This window comes from Lutra lutra, chromosome 17, assembly GCF_902655055.1.
Source record: "Lutra lutra chromosome 17, mLutLut1.2, whole genome shotgun sequence".
NCBI classification, from domain to species: domain Eukaryota; kingdom Metazoa; phylum Chordata; class Mammalia; order Carnivora; family Mustelidae; genus Lutra; species Lutra lutra.
Genome location: NC_062294.1, coordinates 27,553,412 through 27,574,166, shown reverse-complemented (window position 1 = coordinate 27,574,166; position 20,755 = coordinate 27,553,412). Strand labels below are relative to the sequence as shown.

The window sequence follows — 20,755 nt, the reverse complement described above, 5'->3', positions numbered from 1 at the left end:
AGAAGAAAGTTGACGAGGAATGCCCTATAGGGGAAGTGACTTCTGAGCATGAAGGGGACCAACATTTATGGAACATTTGCCCCACACCAGCTGCTTCATATGATGAGTCCTCCTGACAACCCTATTATCACCGCCATTTCTCCAGCCAAAAAACTGAGGCTCCCAGAGATGGCATTAAAGCGGGGAAACTGAAATCTTCTCCCAGGATCAGCTATCACTCAGAGGAGGGGGGGCCTCTCCACAGTGAGGTGCCAGCAAGGTGTTCCCAAGGCCGGTGACATCAGCCTAGCCCGGTTGGGCTTGTGTGGGATCTTTAGTCATCTTAATGTGAATCGTGGCCAATTAACAAGCCAAAAGCACTTTGAAGATGACATTGTGCATATAAAGGGCCTGTTCCCACAGTTGCAGGCAGTGAGACAGGACAGGACGGTTTAGGGTGAGGATTGTGGTGGTGACAATGTCTCAGCAGGGCAGGAATTCCTGGGGCAGAGGAGCCCTGAGCCAGAGGAGGTTGAGCTCATCCATCAGGCTGGGCTCCAGGAGAAACCTGGCTGTTTCCAGAAGGATCAAAAGAAGCCTTCTAAGGGTGCCTGGGTGGCTCAGTCAGTTAAGCATCTGTCTTTGGCTCAGGTCATGATCCCAGGGTCCTGGAATAGAGTCCCGCATCAGGCTCCCCGTTCAGTGGGGAGTTTTCTTCTCCTCTCTTATGTGCACTGTGCACTTGCTCTCTTTCAAATAAATAAGTAAAATCTTAAAAAAAAAAAAAAAAGGAGCCTCTTAAAAGATCCTGGGAAACTGTAGGCCTCTGGCCATCCTCCTAAAACAATGATGTAAGTGGGGACCCCTCTACATGCTGCTCATTGAGATGGTCACCACAGACTGGCCTCACTGGCTCTCATCAGATGTGTATATAAAATATCAGCAGAAAAAGAGACATAAAACCAGGGAAGAGCTGTTGTCTTAGTAAAGGAGAACTGCAGGGCTGGCTTGGGGGAGGGAGACAGACTTTTCGCTGCTTCCCCTTTTGTTCCTTTGAATTTTGAACCATCTGACTATCTTATCTCTTCAAAAAACAAATAAAAAACAGGGGCACCTGGGTGGCTCAGAGGGTTGGGCCTCTGCCTTCAGCTCAGGTCATGATCTCAGGGTCTTGGGATCGAGTCCCACATCGGGCTCTCTGCTCAGTGGGGAGCCTGCTTCCCCCTCTCTCTCTGCCTGCCTCTCTGCCTACTTGTGATCTCTGTCAAATAAATAAATAAAATCTTAAAAAAAAAAAAAACAAATTTTAAAACAAAGACCGTCACAGCATATCACTAGGGAGGGACAAAGGTTACAAAGTAGCTAGTTGAATGTAATTTCTGTGTTTTAAAAAAAATGCGTGTCTGACACCAACAATGGGACACAGTGATGTCACTAACATGCTGATCAGATGCACTGAGGACCCAGGATCACATCCGCAGGGTAACTGCCTGAACCGCCAAGCCTGAATCTACATCGTCAGGCATCAGGCAAACTCTGAGGGACGTTCTGCAAAATGACTGGTTGGTACTCCTCCAACATGTCAAGGTCATAAAAGAAAAAAAGAGGCAGAGGACCTGTTTTAGATGAAAGGAAGATAAAAACCCCTGGTGGCTAAATGTGATAGTGTGGATCTGGAGCAGATCCTGGAGCAGAAGGAAAAATTGCAATCAAGGACATGAGTGAGACAATTGATGCAGACTAGATAATAGGACTGTATCAACGTGAAACTTCCTGACTGTGCTGATTATAATGACTGTGTAAATTAATATCCTTGTGTTCTGGAAATACGTAATGAAGTTTTTAGCAGTAAAGGGGCAACATACTCTCAAGTTATTAATATTATGTAGAGAGAGAGATAAATGTGACTGCATGCACATCTGAGTAAAAGATATGTGTGAGTTCTTTGTATTATTCTTGTCAATTTTCTTTAACTTTGAAATTAACTCAAAAACAATAGAAAGATATAAGCCAAAATCTTATTAGCGTGGTGGGATTGCCACTGAACCCTTTTTTCTTTTCCCTATCTACGCTTTCTTTGTTTCTTCCTTTCCTCCCTCCCTTTTTCTTTCTCTTTCCTCCCTCCCTCCATCCCTCACTTTGTCCTGCCCTCTTCCTCCCTCCCTTTCTTCTTTCCTTCCTTCCTTTCATTTTGAAAAAGTAATATGGAAAAAGTAATTCACCCTTGTTCTTTGTTTTTTTTTTTTTAATAGTAATCTCTACACCTGACATGGGACTCGAACTCACAACCCTGAGATCAAGACATGCATGTTCCACAAACTGAGGCAGCCAGGCACCCCTAAGGTAAAACTAATTCAAATGCTATAGACAAGCCTCCAGTGTAAGTCTGCCTCCCGGCTGAGCGGACCCTTAGCTGCCCAGCACCCCCTCAGAGGTAACCACCACAAATAGGTGTTTCCTGAGTCTTCTTGCAGATGTATCCTGTCCATATACAAACGTGCATGTCTCAGTGGCCTCTTCCCACTTTCCCACCACAAATGGTGGCATTCTGTACCTTGCTGTGCTCACCATTGTGCACCTTGCTTTTTCTCAGTTAACACTGTATATCTTCATGATGCTTTTGTATGGGGACAATAGGGAGTGACTTCATAATTTTAAGGGCTGCCTAGAATTCCATTGCACTAATGTGTCACAATTCCTTGAACCAATTTCCATTGTTACGCAGTTAGTCCTTTTCCAATCTTTTATAAGCAAAAGTACAATGAATTGCACCCACTTCTTCGGCCACAATGTGTAAATAGATTATCTAGGATAATTTCCCACAAGTGGAGGTGCTCCGTGGAAGTCCACAAGCCTTCCCCATCGTGGATGCTGCTGCGGGGGGCCCGTAGGCTGCGCACGCCCAGCTCCTCACTGCCTCTGCACATGCACACTTCGCATTTTTGGATCTCTGCCAATCAGATTTTTAAAAAATGATATCTGGTTGAGATTTTAATTTGCATTGCTATTATTCTAAGCATAGATGAATATCTTATCACTTGCTCTTAAAGCTGTTTGCATTATTCTGTCATCTCTCCCTGCCTGTGTATGAAGGTCTATATCTTCTACCGCAGACTTAGCCTTCCTACAGAGAAACCCACGGCATTAATCCCAGGCTGAGCCCTCTTTTGGACCCCTCTGGGAACTGAAAAGAATAAGATCTGTATCTCCTGGTGCATCTGGACCAGAGCCATCCTAATGACTCCAGTCTCCTTTCGGGTTTACTAGCTGTAAACCAAGGGCGATAATTTACCATGGGAGTTGGGAACGTGACTCAGCCCAGGCCCAGGCCAGTGCAGGCCTGTCCTGGGACTTTGCAGCACACCTCCTGCCCATCCTTGAAGAACAGAACTTCTTAGTCCCTCTGGATTTCTGTTTTCTCCCCAAGTCTTTAAAAAGCTGTGGTGGGAACAGAATGCTTCATTCAGAGGAAGCCCTGAAAGGCCCTTTTGTGCTGCATCCGGTCCAGGAACCAGCTCAGTGTTCTCTGAAGGAGAAAAGACTTGGACAAAAGCTGGCATCCTGAGAACCCGGGAGGTCAGGCCCTTGTTAATGAGCCACTGGCGTCCCTGCCTCATTAGTATGCCGACACCAGAGCTGCCGCTCCTCCAAGCGGCCCCTAGAATCACCTCCATGCAGAGGTTGATGTTGAGATGGGATTTTTTGTTTTTCTCCGTCCAACACTTGCAGGGACATCTCTACATAGGCTTTTTCTACCTCGGGACTTGGCTGAGTTGGGCCATGGCCGAGCTGTCCGTCATTATCTTGATCATACCCTTCTTGTAGGCAGAGCCCAGGGCTTGGAAACAGATAAACGGGTTCAGATCCCCACTCTGCTCCTTCCTGGCTGTATGACCTTAGCAGATGACCTCTTGGGGCAGTGTTCTCCTTGCAATTATGGATTTATAATAGTACCCACTGTGCGGGTAATGTATTGGTGTCTTAGGACGCGGAAAATGTGCAGAAAGGGGATTTGGAGATCACAGAAGAACGGAATTAGAAGGGATTCATTTGCCAGGCTTTTCCTTTGACAAGATCAACCCAAGAAAATAACCACTGAGCTCTTAAAAAAAAAAAAAAAAAAAGACAATCAAATCCTAACATTTCGTTTTGGGTTGAAATTCAGAAATTTCTTACTACCCTGTTACCTTCAGGGTAAACAGTTAAAAAAATAAAATCAATCAATTAGTCCTTGCCCTTGCTCTGAGGCTCCCTTCCACCCAGCCACTGGCCCCCCTCCCCCAGGAGCAGGCTCCTATCCGCTTCCTTGCCTTGAATCTACCACTCAGCCTGGGGCTCTGTTGGGGTGAACACAGGTCATCCTGAGATGGGCCACTTTGGCATGAAGATTATTTTGAGCTGAAAGCCATCGAGACCCTGCGGGCTCAAGAGAAGCTTTGCCCCTCCTCCAATTACCTAGAAGAATCTGAATTGGGGGTCTTTTATAGCATAAGGGTTATTACCAGAGCTAAATTTTATCTGAGTGACCCATCTGTATGGCAGGGCAGCCATCTAATTACTGAACATCTGCTTTTCTTCTTCTGGCCCCGTGAAGTGCATTCCTTTGCTCTGAAGTCCCAGGCCCCTACCCACTTCTCCCTCCATTCGTGATGACACACATGCTTCATTTTGTCTGCCTCTATTCGGAATTTCCACGTGTGTGGAATAGAAATTTGGTTTTCTATTAATCTGTCTCAACTCAACTTGATTCTTCGTCTAGCCAGAAGGACATTTGAGGGTACAGGACTTCTTTCTTCCCCCGCCCCTCCCACAGCTCCGAGGCCCCTGCCAGGGGGCCTCTCTCAGGTGTGTGAACACTTAGAGCTCCCTTACATTCCTCCTGCTGCCCCTGATCGTGGAATTTCCTTCGACCTAGACTATCTGCCCCCATTCTCCTCTCTGCTCTGGCTAACTCCTGCTCAATGACAGATTTCAGCTGAAGCATTCATTTCTGAGGATGGAAGGGGGGCAGTGAGGGGCCTGAACCCCCAGATGAGTTATTTACTCCTATGACCCTTTCTCCAAAGGTTCTGTCTTGTCACACACGCTGCACGTGTGGTTTCTGAGTCCCTGCAGCCATGAGGCTGCATGCCTAGAGCCGGCAATGTGACTCACTGCGACTGGCAATGGGAAGGGCTGATGGCGTGAGTGTGCAAGGAAGAAAAGAGGAACAGAAAGGAGGGAAGGAAAGGACAACAGGTTGGTGGGGAGATGTGAATGTACAGAGGAGCTTTCTGGAATCCCGTTGCAGAGAGCAGCCACCCCTTCATTTCCCTTCTGAGTAAAGCCCCCCGGAGATGGGGAGAGGTTGGGACAGATACAGTGGTGGCTCTTGAAGAAACAAGCCCTTTGAAATCCCCTTCTGAACTTTGCTGGGTACTTACTCTTAGAAGCTTCAAAGTGTTTACAAACCCTAATTACCCCCACACGCTGTGGCCCCAGGCAGCCACCAAACTTGGCCTCAGTGTGTCTGTTTTCAAGTTAGGAAACTGAGCCCCACAGTTAAGTTCTTGCCTGGGGTCCAAAGAGGAAATGACCCCAAAAGGCGGCTCATGTTCTCAGGAAACTACCCAATAGAGCAAGAGCTGGAAGCTGAAAGTACTTTGGGCCTCAGTTTACCTATATGAATGAGGGGACACTCCCTGCTCTACAATTCTTAAATTCTCTACTGTGGATTTACTCAGCCCAGGGGTTACAACAAGGCAGCACCCAGGCCACATTTGGCCTTCAAACGTGTGATGATCTCAGTGTGTTTTTTTGTTTGTTTGTTTTTGTTTTTAATAGAAGAGCTTGTAGAGAAATGGAAATTTGAGGATTCTCTCGAAAGATCTAAAGGCATGGCAACAGTGGGCCCAAAGATGCCAGCGTCACAGGTATGAGGCTAGCTGGAGCTAAATGGTGGCTCCTTCCTTTATTTACACGGGACATGTGTGTGCCGGCTTGTCGCAGACCCCAGTGCTCCCTCTTGTCTCTGACCTGATTTCCTTCACTCGTTCACGAACCCTGCTGAAACCTCTCGGCATTTTAATCAAAGCTCTTGAAATATCTCTTCCCTCTTAGTTACTATCTCTAGCTACATTGGCCTTTTCTGGGTTTCTGGTGAAAGTCAAACTCTCCTCAGCCACAGGAACCTTGCATATGCGGTTCTGTCTACCTGGGACACCCTTCCCCCACAACTCTCAGTGGGAGGATCACCTGCTCTGTCTGAATTGGGTTTCCCTTAATATATCTAGAGTAATCTCGCATGCCACATCCCACCTTATAATTATTTATAGGTGTGCTTACTTGCTAGTCTTCTGTCTCCCCTATTAAAATACAAACTCTTGGAGGGCAAGACCTTGCATGGTGTTATTAGTTGCTCTGTTTGCAACATGCAGCCTAGAACCTGGTGCCCCTTGGGAGCTTGGTAAATATTTGTGGCAAGAATGTGTAGATGAATGCATGAGTGGGACCCTACCAGGCCCATGGGATGTCTATTCAGTGACAAGTGGCCAGTCATCACTGTTCCTGCAGGGTTGATAAGAGGATGCCATTTTCCCAGCTTTCTTGTGGCATTTACTCAGGCCCGTGTTTGCAGGCACATGTGCTCCTTTTTCCAGAAGCCCTGGGATAAAAGGTGAGTGAGAACATTTCAGGATGTTTGCATTCAAGCCCGGATACATGTGTCAGGCAAGGACAGATGACTAAAGCCATCAAAGAGACAGCAAGACAACAGAGTACAAAATGAGGTTTTTCCACATGCAGAAAAAGAGGCTTGGCTTGAATTAAAACTATAAAGTCCCAGAATGGATGCAGAGAGGGAGGGAGGACGGACACCCAACCTCAACCATGAGGAAAAGGGGAGTCTCCCTTGAAATTTAAAAGAGTTTAAGGCAAAGAAAATCCACCTCCCTCAACCTACTTTATGCAAAGGACCTTCTGATGTCTTCTACCCCAAGACCTAGGATGAGCCAAGAATAAAAACAGGTTTAAGAAAGCTACATGGGCACCTTGGGGGCTCAGTCATTTAAGTGTCTGACTTCAGCTCAGGTCATGATCTCAGGGTCCTGGGATGGAGCTCCACAATGGGCTTTTCACTCAGCAGGGAGTTTGTTTCTCCCTCTACCCCTTCCCCAACTTGTGTTTGCTCTCTCTCCCCCAAATAAATACATAAAATCTTAAACACACACACACACATGAACTAAACAAACAAAAGAATCCACAAAACTCTAATAATCCTCCCATAAAAAGAATAGGCTATTACCAAAGGTCATGAGCTCCCTCTTACTGGAGGAATACAAGTGAGACCGTAGAAGCCATTTTTATGACTTTTGTACATGGGATTCCAACGTCGGGTACTGCTGAGATTTTTCACTTGGTGGTTGTGAGTAGGTGAGTACTCAGGCCCTCTGACATTGTAGGCAAATTTTTTCTGGATGAGAATTTTTTTTTCATTATGCAAAGTGTTGGTAAGTTTCTTTAGCTTTCAGAAGGGTTTATGATTCAAGAAAGATTAAAAGTCATTGAGGGAAACTGATGAGGGCACCATTTTCCCAAAATGGCTGCACATTAGAATCAGCTGAAGAGTTAAAAAAATATGAGACCCTCTCAAACTCCCACTTCAAGCACTCTGCATCAGAATCCCCCCAAAATTGTGTTTCTGAAGGCTCTCATTGGGTGACTCTGATGACCTCAACCAAGCAGTGGTCTGAAGTCTCTTAAAAATGGTAACCAAAGGCCTCAGTGAATTTTAAGCAACTTTGCACCTCCAAAGCTTTAAAATTCCAAGACGGAGGTCACAAAACAGGGCCCCGTGGGCTGCTTTGGCTCATGAGTTTGTTTTTTCAAGTGGAGAATGAGTATTTAAAAACAATAAACAACTTTAGTCAGTGGTTAAAAATTGGGATCGTTCATACACACACACACAATTCAGATTTCCAACATTTCCTACAAAATGCAATACATTTCTCCTATAAATCCCCTAGAAAAGAGCTGACAAATTTAAACCCTAATTCCCAAATCTCAATATTAGACTAAAGCTTACCGTGTTTGCCACAGGCCCCACCACTCTCTGCTACATACAGTCAACTTTCTTTGCTTGTAAGAGTTAACTGCCTAGGGTCGCCTGGGTGGCTCAGTGGGTTAAGCCGCTGCCTTCAGCTTAGGTCATGATCTCGGAGTCCTGGGATCAAGCCCCGCATCGGGCTCTCTGCTCAGCAGGGAACCTGCTTCCTCCTCTCTCTCTGCCTGCCTCTCTGCCTGCTTGTGATCTCTCTGTCAAATAAATAAATAAAATCTAAAAAAAAAAAAAAAAGAGTTAACTGCCTAGTCCCTGCAGGCACTTTAGTTGGAGACCCCTATTTGAAACTTCCCCAGAAATTTACCAGCTTGAGGGATTGTTGACTCCAAGGTGTTTCCCAAAAATGAGACAGAGGCTGTCTGTTCCTGGCGGAGTTGGGAACCGAGGGGCCATTAGGTCTGCACTTTCCCCAGCCCCTTGCCTCCCACCCTGCTGACATCTAGGAGTTGTCCTTTAACTCTGTCCAACACTGGGCCAAGCACTTCAAAGCCACACAAGATTCAAATTGAGTTGACACTAATCCCCTTTGGCCTCAGCCTGTTTTTCCGTGCCAGGCAGAAACTTCCCGCCTCTGCTCGCTTCCTATTAAAATTAACAAGCGTTGCAGGCAGGCATCAAAGGCAGGGTTGTGTCTTTAATATTCCAGGCAGGCCCAGGCTGTGATCACAGCCCCTCCCCCGTCTTCCTCTCTTCCAACTGCATTGGGGAAAATGGTTCGCTGGGAGTGCCAGAATCAGAACATTGGCCATCCTTGTCTGTTTGATACTGGCACCAAGGAAAATTCCAGGGCCGGCAGAACATCTTCACAGCAATTTTCTTCAAAGTGCCCTGCAAAAACTGGCCAATTACTTGTAAGAGGCAGCCTTAGAATGTTGTGTTATTATCCCTATTTTACTAGTAGGGACATGGAGGTCAAGTGGCCTGCCCCTGGCCAGAGAGAGACTGAGAGCGAGAGAGAGAGTGAGATGGATAGAATCAAAGCAATGGCAGCCTCAGTGTCTATCTGAGGCTCACACAGACCTGTATCTGGTCCGGGAATTGTAGCACACCCAGGCTTTCATGCCCAGCCTGGTTTTCGTGACCATCCCTCCCGTTCTCATGCTGGGCTTCCCAGACCTGAGCTGCAGGAAGACAGAAGGTCAGTAACCCCACGGGGGCAAGCAGCTCTGTCATCAAACCCTCTACCACACAGAAAATGACTGTGGTGGCTAATTATTCTCCTATACAACCCCCAATCTCTTGTCTTTTGTTTTTTTTTTCTCCCCCTCCTCCATAACATTAATTAGGGATGATCTGATTATCTTCAGAGAACCACGTATTTATCCTGGAGTGATTCACAAATTGAATAACTAGTACACTATGGTCCCAACTTATCAGCGGAACCCGGACAGGTGGGAAGGGGCTGGGTGGTTGCAGGTTTGGTCCCTCCCAGCCTGAGACACCTGTTCAGACAGAAGTCCACAGACACCACCACCCCCGCCAAGATCGTGGAACCAGAGGAAGCACTGGAGGTCTAGCGAGAGGTCGGCCACTGTAGGCAGAGCTCACTACAGGGGCTGTAGGTCCTGAGCTGCTCTATGCCCATCCGCATATTTGGAGGAAAAGCACAGCCAAAAAGGGCCTGCAGACAATGAACAATTAGTGAAGTATCTCGAAAAAGTGGTTTTGATCCCAATGCTTTAAATACGAACTGCTTTTCTGTGACTTCGGCTAAGGGAATCACCCCTCCAGAAATCATAGTGTCAGGCATCTTCCCAACAGCTGTCTCTTTAGCAGCCCCCAGAACAGAGCGAGGAGGGGCCTGAGCAGAGACCTAGCTGTGGCCACCTCCTCGGTGTTTGGGGGAAACTGAGGCCCCCGGCAGAGAAGTAAACTTGTGAGTGAGTGACACCAGGGAGTGAACTTAGAGGACTCAGTTGCCCTGAGTCCCAGGCCAGTAGTCTTGCCTTAGAAGAGAGAAGAAGATACAAGAGAAAAAGTGAGATGTGTGAAGGTAGAGGGGAATGAGAGGACATGAAGGGGAAGGAATGCAGAGTGAGTAAGAGAAGACGGGGAGGGGAGAGGTGGCTTCAGGACAGACACTCTGCTTTATTGCACCACCTGGGCACATGGTTCTGTGATGCCTGCAATGGTCTTTCCCCTGGGCATCTTGGCTCCCCAATTATACCATAAAACCTTCTTTGTACCCCTGGGTGAGGCATGGGGCACCATGTGGGGCCCTAAGTGGTTGCTTCATCTGAGAGGTGGTTCTGGGAATGGGCACACTTGATAGTCCGAAAAGGAGGTTTCCGAAGCCCGGGGAGGTTTGTTTCCTCGATGCATCACCTCACCCAGCTGATCTGCACCTGGGGGTGAGGTTGGGGGTGGATGATAGGCGAGGCACGCCCCCACTCAGAGCCTCGGGCTCCCTATCTGTAGATGGGTTTGGGATTGAGAGGGTGTTTATTTTTTTTTTTTTTAAAGATTTTATTTATTTATTTGACAGAGAGAGATCACAAGTAGGCAGAGAGGCAGGCAGAGAGAGAGGAAGGGAAGCAGGCTTCCTGCTGAGCAGCGAGCCCGACGAGGGACTTGATCCCAGGACCCTGGGATCATGACCTGAGCCGAAGGCAGCGGCTTAACCCACTGAGCCACCCAGGCCCCCCTGAGAAGGTGTTTAGACCATATTATTGCCCTTAACAGCCCTGGTGTTCTAGAATTATGCTAATTCCAGTTCTTCTGTCTTCTGCTTCTCTCTTCCTTCAGGCATTCCTGAGGCATTACAGGGCAAATCCAGAACCCCTTCCTATAAATACATTTCAACTGGAAGGAAGGGTTTCTAAACAAAGGGGATAAAATGCAGAAGCCTAAAACCAATTTTGCCTACTTGACCATTCCCCCAGGGGCTGAGTGACTGCTTGCAGAGAACTTGAAGGCTGAGGATATGCTTTGGGTGGCCCCTCCACTCCCCACCCAACCCTGAGTGGCCTTCCTAGGGACATACCTGGGTGTTCATCTTCTTCATCCCCAAGGTCACTTTGAGCCTTCTGAATGGGGAAATCATTAAAAACCAGTAATGTGGGGACGCCTGGGTGGCTCAGTCATTAAGCATCTGCCTTTGGCTCAGGGCATGATCCCAGGATCCTGGGATCGAGTTCCATATCAGGCTCCTTGCTCAGCAGGGAGTCTGCTTCTCCCTCTGCCTGCCGCTCCCCCTGCTTGTGTGCTCTCTCTCTCCCTAACAAATTAAAAAATTAAAAATCTTGGGACGCCTGGGTGGCTCAGTTGGTTGGACGACTGCCTTCGGCTCAGGTCATGATCCTGGAGTCCTGGGATCGAGTCCCACATCGGGCTCCCAGCTCCATGGGGAGTCTGCTTCTCCCTCTGACCTTCTCCTTGCTCATGCTCTCTCTCACTGTCTCTCTCTCAAATAAATAAATAAAAATCTTAAAAAAATAAAATTAAAAAAAAAATTAAAAATCTTAAAACAAGCCAGTAACCTGGGAAGACAGAGGCAGGCCATGTGGCCAAGAAAGTGATATAAACTGGCCCCAAAGTCAGATCCGTTAGTGTGCTGCCCCACTGAGCTCTCATGGAACGCAGTGTGTCAGCAAGAATCCTGGACCACAGAGAGGGGTCCCAAATAGCCAAAAATCTTATGATAGTATGCTCAGCCTCAGCTCAGTAGCAATTAGGAAACTGTAAATCAGTAACCAGGGAAATGCCATTTTATATCTGTCAGGCTGATGAAAATTAAGTCCGAAAATACCAAGTGTTAACAAGGACATGGACAAGGACACTCAGGGAGGACATTGGTCACAGGAGTATAAACTTTTGGTGAGCAATTTGGGAATATCTAGGAAGGTAACATAAGCACATGACCTTCCATCCAGCAAGTCTGCTTCCAGCTTTACTCCCCAGAGAAACTGTAGCACATGTCACACAAGAAACCACATGTGTGTGGCAATCCATTGCAACAATGTTTATAATAATGGAAAAGGGGAAACACTGAAATGGTCATCAGCAGGGAAAAGGATTGAACTGTGAAGTAGTCTTATAAATAGAATACTATGGGGTCACCTGGGTGGCTCAGTGGGTTAAGCCTCTGCCTTTGGCTCAGGTCATGATCTGAGGTTCCTGGGATTGAGCCTTGCATTGGGGGTCTCTGCTCAGCGGGGAACCTGCTTCCCCCTTTCTCTCTGCCTGCCTCTGCCTACTTGTGATCTCTATCTGTCAAATAAAATCTTTAAAAATAAATAAATAAATAAATAGAATGCTATGAAGCAGTTAAAATCATAAATTTCAAAATACTGGACAAAAAAAAAAAAGCAACCAAAAAAAAGGTTGTAAAAGGCTCCATGAGGAATGATGCCATTTTATGTGAGGTTTACAAACTTGTAAAACAAGACCATGTAATTTTTATAGGTACATATATGTGTAGTAAAAGTAGAAAAACATGCGTGGGCATGGTAAACACTTCAAGAAATTAGTTCCTGGGTTTGGTGGTGGGGTCAGTACAAGATATGGGAAGTTTACGTGGGAGGTTTCCACTCTTTTTGTTTTGTTCTTTAAGTCTTTGAAATGAATAGGACTTATTGTTAATATTTGCTAACTGAAAGTTTCCGTATCCGATTTTCAATTCTTATCTGTTTTTCAGATCATCCAGAATATAAATAATAATTGTATAAAACGAGAGAAAACGAGGAAGGGCATTGGGCTAGAGTTCCCATTCAGATTCCAGATCTACAAGCACCCATCATTCCCTTGGGCAAGTCAGGTAGCCTTGAAGGAAAGGCCTGTGTGACGGTGTTCCCACTGGTTCTAGTGGCAGCACTGTCCCCACCCCAGATCCAGTTATTATGTGAGAGGAGGTGGATGAGATGAACAAGGCAAAATGGAGTTTAAAAAGAGCAGCTGCCCCATTTTTTTTTAAAAGATTTTATTTATTTGAGAGAAAAAGAGCATAAGCAGAAGAAGAGAGACAGACAAGCAGACTCCCCACTGAATGAGAGCCTGACACAGGGCTCTATCCCAGAACCCTGGGATAGTGAACTGAGCCAAAGGCAGATGCTTAACTGACTGAGCCACCCAGGCGCCCCTGCCCCATTTAAATACAGGAGAGGAGGGATGAGAACATCCCGTCTGCACCAGCCCCTGCGGTACGCCTCCATGAATGCCCAGGGCTGTGAACATGCACCGGGTAAAAACTCCCACATTTCACGAGGAGCTCAGAGCTTACCTGAACTGGGAGAAATAAAGGGCTCGAGACCAGAGTAAGACAAGTGAGGCACCCAGGGCACAAAATCTAAGGAGCTCCTCACTCTCAGGGTCATTCAAGCACCATCCCACACATGCGTGCCCTACATCCCGTTCGCCTTCTCTTTTTCCGATAACTATTGACGTACTTATCACCCCTGCTGGCAAGCAGGCTTCTGATGACCAGGCCCCATGTCTGACTCACTTACCCCATCCAGAGGGCTAACCTGAGGCCTAGTGCACAGTAGGCCCTGAATGTTTGCTGAATGATTGATGGAAGGGAGGGAGGGAAGGCAAGGACAAAGGAAGGATGGATGGACAGATGTGAGCCTCTTGCCCCATCTCCAAAGCCCTTTTCTGGGTTGCCAGCCAACCCGGGCCAGCAGCTTTGCTGCTGGGGGCAATGAGTATGGGTAATTGTTGGCTTTGGCCTTAGTCATCCTTCCTTTAGGGCCGTGTGCAAAGCAGAGGGTTTCACTTGGCCAGTGGGTACTGAATTACAGCCCTGTAACTGGAGTCCTATGTAATTAAGCAGCAGCCACAAACTCCAGAGAGTCTGTGAAGTCTGCTGAGCACACAGGTGATTGGGCATCGAGCAAGGTGGTGCTTAAATTAGACTTGGCCTGATTTTTACGATCCACAGAACTGAGATCCAGGTCCTCTGAGGCTGGTCATGCACTGGTTAAGGGGTTCTTTACCCGGGCTCCATAAATAGGAGTGGGGGCCTGGAAAACAGAATTCTGTGTGTGTGTGTGTGTGTGTGTGTGTGTGTGTGTGTGTGTGTATTTTGATTGGAGGGAAGAGGCTTTCTTGGAGCTATCCGGAGACAGAAGTGCCCCAGAATCCCTGGCAGGTGCAGCTTTCTCTGTCTGTCTGTCTCTCTTACACACATAGTTACCCACGGTCACCTTAGCTGTTGGAACAAATGTCTAGAAAAATATATTTAAAGGAAATGTGTAAAAATAAAAAAGGAAATGTGAAGAACCTTAGAGTTTATCAAAATCTGCAGAACCTCTTCCTAATGATAAGATCTTCAGAATTTGGATCACAGAGGAGGAGGCATCTCGTTAGCCCAGCAGGGGAGGAGTAATAATGCATGGGGAAGGAGGGCGCTGCACCTGCTCCTCTCAACCAGCCTCCTACCCCAAAGCCCAGCCCATCAGGGTTTGGGGCTCTGTCACCCCTCTGTGCCATGTTTTTTTCCAGGCTAGGCCATGGAACAGATTTGTGACAAAGATATTTGCCCTTAACGTTCTTCACGGCTTCCAACCGCTCCTTTGACTTTTCTATGCTCGCATCTCCTGTCCTGCTCCTTCCACTTATTATCATCTCCCTTCTAAAGTGACAAACTGGGGTGCCTGGGTGGCTCAGTGGGTTAAGCCGCTGCCTTCAGCTCGGGTCATGGTCCTAGGTCCTGGGTTCAAGCCCTGCATCGGGCTTTCTGCTCAGCGGGGAGCCTGCTTCCTCCTCTCTCTCTGCCTGCCTCTCTGCCTACTTGTGGTTTCTCTCTGTCAAATAAATAGGTAAAATCTTTTAAAAAATAAAAAAATAAATAAAGATGACAAACTGATGTTTGGAAAGGTCACATGCCTTGCCGAAGCACTGAGGGCAAATTCCAGGTATATCTGATTCCATATCAAGCCGTCTATGAACATAGCACACCACTGCAAACACAAAATCTTAATAATAGCTACCATTCCTTGAGCACTTGTATGTTAAATGTCTGCTCCATGAGGAGACCCAGTGACCCCCATTTTATAATTGGGGTTCACAGAGATAAGGAAGATAGAAGAGTGAGAAGGCTAACCATGTGCAAAGGACCGCTGCCTATAATATTTGCTGTGCTCTCTCTTGCTAGAGTGTGAAAGGCTGCTGAGAAGCCTATGATCAAGTATGAGGACAACCAGACCATGGCTCACCATCTGGAGGATAATGGCCGATGAAGCTGGGAGGCAGGGACAAGCAAACTATACCTCTGTGAGGTACCATTACACTTCTTCACACTTACCAGATGGGTAAACATTTAGAAGTCTGAATACAGGAAGCACTGGAGGAGGAAATGGGGAAATGGGAACTCTCAGAAATTGCTTGAGGGAAATTAATATAAATTAGTATAAGATATTGGGAGAGTGATTGCCTCACCACCACCTAGCCATCCCTCCAGGGATGAGTGAGTTTTGCATACTGGTGTACATGACATGAATGGGGACCTTCCCTGCAGTATTTCTGTAATAAAGAAAACATGCTACAAGGGTCTAGGGAAGGGAAGATGTAAAGGGGCCAGTTAGGAAACGAGCTGAATCTTCCTGGGGGATGATGATGGCCCAAACCAGGTGGCAGGGGTGGAGGTAGACAAGACCGAGAGGGGAGCTGGTTGGAGGTGAGGCGGGGAGCAGCAGCTCAGTTGGGGATGGGGTTTGAGATGCTGTTCCACATCCACATGCAGATGTTGGATACCAGCTGGAAATATGGGGCTGGAGTTCAAAAGAGAGGCCAGGGCTAGAGATATAAACTGGGAGTCACCAGCACACAGACGGTGTTTAAAGCCGTAAGCCTGTTAATTTTTTATTTCTTATAAATAAAAGAGCTGAAGCAAATACGACCATGTTGACATCTGTTAATTCTGGGTGGTAGATATGATGGTGGTTATAATACCCTTCTTTGTACTTTTTAGTAGGTTTGAACTCTTTAATAATAAAGTTAATTAATAAATAGTTTATAAGGCCACAAGGCTCCAAACAGCTGACCAGTTCTGTGAGAAGTGCCTCGGAACTAAAGCGTGGGTACTAGTAACGAATTGAGGGATCAAGTTCAGGTCCTCTGCTGCCAGGAACCTAAGTGCAATGACTAGAGGTTGACCCTCTTTCCCCATTTGAACAACAAAAGCTGGCCCACAATTTCTCAGGGTTCTTTTGGGGATAAACATCCAGGATTCAAGCTGGTGCCCCATAGGGTCCCTGATGGCCCGGATGGTATCCACCCACCTCTCGTGCCTAGTCCTGCAGATAAGGCCAGAAATACCCCATGGGGGCTCTGTAGGTAGAGCCCATAGAAATAGAGCCCAGAAATACCCCATAGGGCGCTCTGCCTCCAAACAGATGAAAACTGTACCAAGGGGAGTCAGAAAGGACAGGATCTCACAGTCCCCAGCCCTCGAGAACACAAAAGGAATTAGGCTGAGCTTAAAGGCAGGGAACTTCAGTGACAGAGACTTTTAGTGATGATATTTGAAAAGTGGTTTTTTTAGGATTTTATTTTATTTATTTATTTATTTATTTATTTATCTGGGAGAGAGCACAGGGGTGGGGAAGGACAGAGAGAAGGAGAGAACCCTCAAGCAGACTCCCCACTGAGCGCGAGGCCCAGTGCGGGGCTCCATCTCACAGCCCCGAGACCATGACCTGAGCTACAACTAGGAGTCAGATGCTTAACTGACTGAGCCACCCAGGTGGCCCACCATACTTGGAAAGTCTGCATGCGTCCCCCTCAGAACCCCAAGACAGATGGCAGACTATAGTCCGTGAGCCTGAAACGTACAAACGGGTGGGTGGCTGAACCCGTCTGCTGGGTGTTAACAGTATTACTACTGCTAATAAGTGCGTATTACTACTACGCATTCTCCTGCCTAACCCTCACAAGGACAGTGCCATAGGGTTATCGTTTTCATTAGCCCGACGAGAGTGCTGCAGGCTCAGAGAGGTCAAGCCTCTTGGCCCGCATCACACAGCAAAGAAGGAGCCGAGTCTGGCTGCAGAACTCTGAATCTCAAGCTCTTCACAGCTCTTGCTGAGCCGTAGGTTCTTCTCCATCTCCTCCACGAGAGCCAGGGAAGACAGCTGAGATGTAACTCTGGGAACTAAGCCATTTATTCCTCATCTGCCCATAACTGGGCGGCAGCACTCCGTGAGTCTGGCCACGGGGATGCTGAGATGAGGAAGTGCGGCCTTTGTCCTTGTGAAGTGTGTGGTCTGGAAAGAGAGATCAGTATCTAAACCAGCATAACAAAACCGATGGCTCCAGGCTGCTTCAGCCTGGCTGGGGGCACGTATGTCCAGAGGCTCCCTGTGTGGGAAAAGATGGTGATCCCAGGAGCAAAACACGGACCAGGGTGTGGAGTCCCGGCGCAGGGTTTTTCTCTCAGACCTCAGCACCTGGCCCAACCTTCATTCCTGAGCCGTGAGTGCCAGAAACTTTCTGGCAAAAAAATGCTGGGCTCAAGAACATGGGGCCTTAAGCTTTTACCCTGATGGGAAGGGGAGACTATGGAAACCCTGTCATTTCATGTGTTGTAAGTCCAGGGGTATTAGCTGCTTCTTGGGAACAACCTGTTTCATTGTTCTGGAAAAAAACCCTCGACGTAGGCACCAAGGTGAGGCCATACCTGGAGGAGATACTTAGGACTGCGGCTCAAAGGAGCTCCCGCTACCGTGTGATGAGAGGAGAGGGGCTGCAGCCTGCACAGCTTTCCTGCAGAGAAGTTCTTACCTCGGGACCCCTTGGGTGCAGTGCGAGGGTGGGAGTCTGGGTTCACCAACGAGATTTAAGAGATGCACAGAACCTCTGAACCTGTGGGGGGAAATGTTGTGTTTGGGGCCTTTTTTTCTGGGTAAAGGATCAAGAGCTTCCATCAGATTTTCATAGGACTCCTTGAAGACCCCAAGAAAGCGAAGGATCACGTCTTTCAAGATTAAATAATACTTCTTTGAAATATTCATTTTCTTCTTCTTTTTTTTTTTTAAAGATTTTATTTTTTTGTTTGACACAGAGAGAGAGCAGCAGAGGAAGCGAGAAGCAGTCTTCCCGCTAAGCAGGGAGCACGATGCAAGACTCCATCCCAGGATCCCGGGATCATGACCTGAGCGGAAGGCAGAGGCCTAATAGACTGAGCCCCCCAGGCGTCCCTGAAATACTAATTTTCTAAGCGCGGATTTAAGCTCTGCCTGCAGCCATCGCATGTTTTCAGGGTGATGCATGTATTTTTGTTATTATGCTCCATGCCAAAATCTGGAGCTGAGACCCAGAAGACAGGCAAAAGGGACCTGTGGGTGTGCTTCCCCAGGCACTGGAAGGACTGTGCAACCAGGACAGGACAGCCTGGGGCAGAGTTCAACATGAACTTGACTGCCTGAAGCTACACAGAATCGTTTCAATCTACACAGCGCAGAACCTGAGAAATAGCTTCATGCTTCCTACGGGATTGAATTTTGAGATTATCATTCAATTGGGGCCTTAAGCAACATCAACGGAGTCAATCATGTGAGGAAGAAGCCATTCCTGACTCAGAGAGGAAAAAGAGGGAGGAGAGTTGGTTTGGATGAAGGTGAAGGAAAATCTCTTCCTTGCTCTGGGCTCACAGGTTAGGCTAGACCCTGTAAGGCATTGATATCTGCTGCAGGGGACACGTGCAGGAGGTGGGGGGAGGCTGGTGCTGCCAAGACATGGGCTGGGAATGCGGGCCCAGGAAGACGAAACCAGCCTCTGAACTCTGAGAGCAGTCCTACCCAGGCAGGGGTTTCCTGGCCTGAGATGTCCTCCTGACCTTCTCAACGAACTGTAAGCTCTGGTGTTACTCACCCTTGGCTCCCCAGTGCCCAGCACAGTGCTGGCCCTCAGAAGAAGGTGAATGAATGGAATCTGCCTGGATTCCCTAGAAGGCTATGAACTCCTTGCAGGCAGGGCCCATTTCTACATCAATACAAGACTACCCCCTACCTACCCTCCCTGTGCCTTGCTAATATCCAATGGGGCTGAATGCCTTTGTCCTCCCTGGAACTTCTTAGCTCAAACCCATGGTTTCAGCAATCCTTCTACGTATTTGATGATGGAGACCCCATAAATGATGGAGACCCCAGCAATTTACAAGTAGGAGGAACTGTCGCCATTGGTCTGGCCATGCCCCATCTTTTTAGCCTTTCTGAAGGGTGATAGTATTTTTCAGGAGAGGTCCTCAGTACCCACAGGCAGGAGCCTCGTGCATTTATTTGTCCACTTATCACTCACTCCCTTGCTCATGTGTTCACTCCCATGCTCACTCCCATCTTCAGTCATCTGACTCTTCATCTCATTCGTTCATTTCCTAAACGTTGTGCAGACCACTTCAGAATCGAGAAGCTTCAGACACAGGTCTTGCTTCCAGAGCTCTGAGATTGGGACACGGGGCACGAGACCCATGAACACACTCACACAGTGGAGTAAAAAGTAGTAGATGGCATGAGAAATATACAGACCAGTCACAGAGGGGTCCCAGAAGGAAAGGTTTCTTCTAGGTGAGAAAGGGAGAGATCGGACGCAGCTTCCTGGAGCAAGGGTCAGCAGCCACAGCTCCATAGTCTCTCCATGGAGACGGGGTGAGGATGGCAGAATCTGGGGACAGCTTGAAGCTGCATCATCAGAAGGGCCCGTTCCGTAAGACTGAAGATCAGTCAGCTGCCTGATCATGATGAGATCGGGGGCTTCATTCACCCCCCAAAGTACCCCCTTGCTTCTCCCACTCAAGTAATGGCATCTGATTCATGCCTTGGTAAATGAGGAGGATTTATTTGGACTCAGGGTGGAAGGGAAAGGATGAACACCTGACAGGAGCAAAGGCCTGGAGGTGGAAAAGTTCAAGGTCAAGTACAGAGAAACCGGATTCCTTAGGTTTTGGTGGAGGGGGTAGAAGGGAGGAGTGGACAGTGACCTTGGAGAGCTAAGTTGAACCTGGAATGCAAGACTGTGGTGTCTGGGCTTCAGTCAGCAGAGGGTGAGAGCCACTGAAGGTTTTGAGCAAGAGAATAACATGGCCAGTGTTATTTGGGGGCTAGATCTCTGGGGCGGAGTGGAGAACAAAGAGGAGAAGGCAGGCCACAGGGGGCTGATTCCAGAGCCCTCCTAATGTTTGTGGCCAGGGGTGTGTGTGTGTGTGTGTGTGTGTGTGTGTCAGAGCAATAGTGTAAATGGAGGTTCCCATGTCAATGGCTAAAATACCTAAAAGTTATAAATCAAATGAACAAATAAAATACATTCTATCCCCCTACCCCTCCAAAGAGAGCTTCATAGCAAACTGAAGGGCCAGGTTCAATGTTTAATTCTCAAGTCTTCACACAGGATGGTGCCCAGAGATCCACCCCATGGCCCCAACCCCCAATCTGGGGCCCATGTCCAGTCTTTTTCCATCCCTACCTCCTTCCCTCACTGCACGAGACCCCACATACGCCCATAGGCACCCAGCCCACACATCCAAACTCTGTTCATACCCCCAGCACACGGCTACCTCCAGCCAGCCTTCAGGCCTAGAGGGACACACACTGGCTGCCCATCTGCCCTTTGGAGCCTAGGGCAGAGGTCCAAGCAAAACCTTGAAAGCAGGCTGGCTTGGGATGAGAGAAAATTCCAGAATTCAGCATGTTACATGTGTGGTCTAGAAGGAGAGGTTGCACACTCCCATTGGGCACGTGCCCCTGA

The 20,755-nt window shown here is 47.7% G+C and overlaps 1 protein-coding gene across 1 annotated transcript in view; it reads left to right on the top strand.

Annotated features, from left to right (window-relative positions):
- Positions 1-2,271: 2,271 nt before the first annotated feature.
- The window catches only part of LOC125089650 (metallothionein-4), a 28,553-nt gene continuing 10,069 nt past the window's right edge, over positions 2,272-20,755 (top strand). Inside the window, exons 1-4 of the mRNA XM_047711997.1 lie at positions 2,272-2,322; positions 5,046-5,217; positions 6,532-6,634; positions 15,171-15,294. The gene's annotated coding sequence lies outside the window, so the exon portion shown is untranslated. The remainder of the gene's footprint in view (positions 2,323-5,045; positions 5,218-6,531; positions 6,635-15,170; positions 15,295-20,755) is intronic.